The sequence below is a fragment of the Mastomys coucha genome, unplaced genomic scaffold (assembly GCF_008632895.1).
Source record: "Mastomys coucha isolate ucsf_1 unplaced genomic scaffold, UCSF_Mcou_1 pScaffold1, whole genome shotgun sequence".
Lineage (NCBI taxonomy): Eukaryota > Metazoa > Chordata > Mammalia > Rodentia > Muridae > Mastomys > Mastomys coucha.
The window spans coordinates 87009213-87012951 of record NW_022196891.1 but is presented as its reverse complement, the minus strand read 5'-3'; the positions used below and the strand labels follow the sequence as shown (position 1 = coordinate 87012951).

The 3739-nt window shown below is 52.4% G+C and overlaps 1 protein-coding gene across 4 annotated transcripts in view; it reads right to left on the bottom strand.

Moving 5' to 3' along the window:
- Ptpn14 (protein tyrosine phosphatase non-receptor type 14) overlaps positions 1–3739 on the bottom strand; it is a 150962-nt gene that overhangs the window by 5514 nt on the left and 141709 nt on the right. The gene's annotated exons all lie outside the window — the stretch shown is intronic.

Genomic DNA, 3739 nt, shown 5'->3' with positions numbered 1-3739 from the left:
TGGTACACAAGTACCCCTGGCAGGGCAGGGCAGGGCAGACATAGTCCTTGACAAAGCACAGAGAAAGCCACGGGCACTGACACTGCAAAGCAGCAGCCAGGGAGGGTTGTAACTACCAAGCTCCATCTCACAGCCACCACCTCGCTGTGGGAACCTCCCTTCACTCTGCATGATCAACTGTTGTGAGTCATGAGAATGAGACAACCAGGCATGAGAGAGAGAGACAGCTCAGGAGGTCACAGGAGACTCCAGCTCCTCCAGGAGACAGCTCCTCCAGGCCACAGCTCAGGAGACTCCACACTGGCCACCAGTTTCCAGCGCCCCCATCAGGTGGCTCACAACCACCGTGACTACATATCAGAGCCTCCCACACTTTCCTCTGGCCTCTGTGGGCATTGCACTCACACACATGCCTAACCCAGCATCTCCACATAATTAAAAATATTTTTTTTTTAAATGAGACAAAAGGAGGAAAGTGTAGGAAAAAGAAAAGCCACTTCATTGGCAAAATGAACACTGCTAGAATCACTCAAACCAAATTAGAAAACACACCGACCACCTCAGCTATTAGAAAAGGCAGGCTAAGCTGAGATGGGAGAAAAAGAGGCCACGCAGCTTCATAGTTATTAGTCAAAAGTCTTTGTTTAAAGAATAAACTAAACATGTCTGCCCTTCTCCTGAGAGGGAGACAGGAGTGGGAACAGCCTGGCCTGAAAAGCATGGGGCAGAGCAGCCCTTGGTCCACAACAACCATGGGAAACAAACAGGACAGATAAGGCTGGCGGGTACCAGTGCTGGGGGAAGGAAACGAATTGTGTGAGTCACCTTGCTATCTCTGAATATCAATGGGAACAGAAGTTTTTTTAGGACTGCCATACACCAGCAAGGAATGAGCCGGCATGCAGCTGGGCACTGAGGGAAACACACCTCAGTGAGGGCTGGGGGCACTGAGCCACCCTGACCCTCAGGGAGCCCAGTGGATCCCTGTTGGTTGGATCCCCCCAATCCACACCCATTCTGGGCCAGGCTGGCTTTTGATGCACGGTGAGCAACCTGATTCTCCAGCCTTCAGAGAGGTTGTGGATGGGTCTCCAAAGAGCTAAGTAAGGAACCAGCCCTTCACGGCCAGCAAGACGGGGCAGTATTAAGTAAAGCTGATTTTCAAACCTCTGAGTCTACTAGTATACAGATTAACACACTGAAGCATCCATTACACATAACAAGAGCTCCTTGCTGCATGATCTGGAAACTGAACGGCTTGCTGGAAACAGTGAGAAGGCAGGAAGTGACCTCAGAGGAGGGGAGCTTGCTTCCTGCCATCAGACAGCAGCTGCTTAAAGCTACATAGGGCCAGCTACATCACTCGATTGCTTCTGGGCCTGGCTTTCCATGGGGTAAGGACGCCCTTAACCTTACAGCCTAGGGCTCGGGGCCTGGTGTAAGGGTTACATAGCAAGACCCACTAAGAAGCAAAAGAAAACACCCATAACAGGTGAGGAGCCTAGCTTAGGGGTCGGGCACTTGCCTGACAGGTATAAAGTTCTGAGTTTGAGCCCTGGAGCTTTCACAAATAAGTGAACACATAAACAGAGCGGTAGAATCCAAAACCACTGACCTGACCCTGCACGCGATCTTATGTGAATGAAAGCAGAGCTGATGCCAGTGGCTTTCAATGTAACTCCAAAACCTATGGCAGCTCAAGATAACACATGCCCTGTGTGATTGTAACAAAGAATGGCCAATGCTGGCCCACATAGCCATCCTGTGTGCTACATACACAATATACTGCCAAGCCAGACAAGGGCAAATGCCCCCAAATAAAAACTATACCTGTTGTGATTATAAAAAGATAGAGAAGTATAAGAATGTGCTCTATGGGGGTGTGGTGAGGTGTGGGGGGAGGGGGTGCCTCAGCAGGCCCATGCCCAAGGCATCCCTTCCCCCTGAGGTCCAGCCACATGACGGTATAGTATAGAATAGAGTTTATTTAGGGCATGGGGAGTGGAGTTAAGAGAGTTGTAGAGGCAGAGAAAGGCAGAGAGAAAGGTGAGAGTAGAGAAGTAGAGGCTGGCCATGGCTACATGGAGAGGGCAGGGGACGGGCAAAGGGGAAGGGAATGTGGAAGGGAAGAGCCCAAGAGGTCAAGAGAGAAACAAGCGGGAAGCGGGAGTAAGAGAGAGAGGAGGGGGGCAAGCAGCCCTTTTCATAGTGGGCCAGGCCTACCTGGCTGTTGCCAGGTAACTGTGAGGGTGGAGTTCAGACAGAATACCAACAATACCATAAGGAACACCAACCATGTCCTACAGAGATGCATCATCCCACAGGATTTGGGGCAAAGCACATCCCGGAAATGCAGGACACATCTGAAATACAGATGCCAGAGCTATGTGCCACGGCCAACAACCCACACCAGCCTGCTTCCGGAAGTGAATACCCATGGTAGTCAGGTTTGCCGGATGTTTCTAGAACACCCTCATTTCTTCTTGTATTCGGGAGCCTACACAAAGCAGTGAGCAGTAAGAGACAAGGAAAGCGATAGATACTGGAGCCCAGCTGGGAACGCCAAGTCAGCAGAGAGGAGTCAACCTCGAAGCTGGCAGGAGCGTGGTTCTGGTGCAGAACTAGCATCAAGGTATAGCACTCACTTAGAGAAGCCTGGGACCGTGAGGTATAGCACTCAGAGAAGCCTGGGACCCTGAGGCATAGCACTCAGAGAAGCCTGAGACCCTGAGGCATAGCACTCAGAGAAGCCTGGGACCCTGAGGCATAGCACTCAGAGAAGCCTGGGACCATGAGGCACAGCACTCAGAGAAGCCTGGGACCATGAGGCATAGCACTCAGAGAAGTCTGGGACCATGAGGCACAGCACTCAGAGAAGCCTGGGACCATGAGGCATAGCACTTAGAGAAGCCTGGGACCCTGAAGCATAGCACTCACTTAGGGAAGCCTGGGACTGTGAGGTATAGCACTCAGAGAAGTCTGGGACCCTGAGGCATAGCACTCAGAGAAGCCTGGGACCCTGAGGCATAGCACTCAGAGAAGCCTGGGACCCTGAGGCATAGCACTCAGAGAAGCCTGGGACCCTGAGGCATAGCACTCACTTAGAGAAGCCTGGGACCGTGAGGTAGAGCACTCAGAGAAGCCTGGGACCCTAAGGCATAGCACTCAGAGAAGCCTGGGACCATGAGGCATAGCACTCAGAGAAGCCTGGGACCCTGAGGCATAGCACTCAGAGAAGCCTGGGACCATGAGGTATAGCAATCAGAGAAGCCTGGGACCCTGAGGCATAGCACTCAGAGAAGCCTGGGACCCTGAGGCAGAGCACTCAGAGAAGCCTGGGACCCTGAGGCAGAGCACTCAGAGAAGCCAGGGACCAGGGTTCAGCTGGTAAACTGCTCACCACAGAAGTGTGAGGATCCGAGTTAAATTCCCCAAAGCCACAGTTGTTGTGAACTATACATGATAGTGTGGACTTAACCCCGGCACTGGGAGGTGGAGACAGGAGGAACCCTGGGGCTCACTGGCCAGACAGCCTAGCCAGTTAGTGAGCTCCGAGTGATGAGAGACACCGGACTCAGAAAGCAGTCGATGGTGCCTAATGGATGTGCACTGAAAAGCTGGGCAGTGGTAGTGCACGCCTTTAATCTCAGCACTTGGGAGGCAGAGGCAGGCGGATTTATGAGTTGGAGGCCAGCCTGGTCTACAGAGTGAGTTCTAGGACAGCCAGGGCTACACAGAG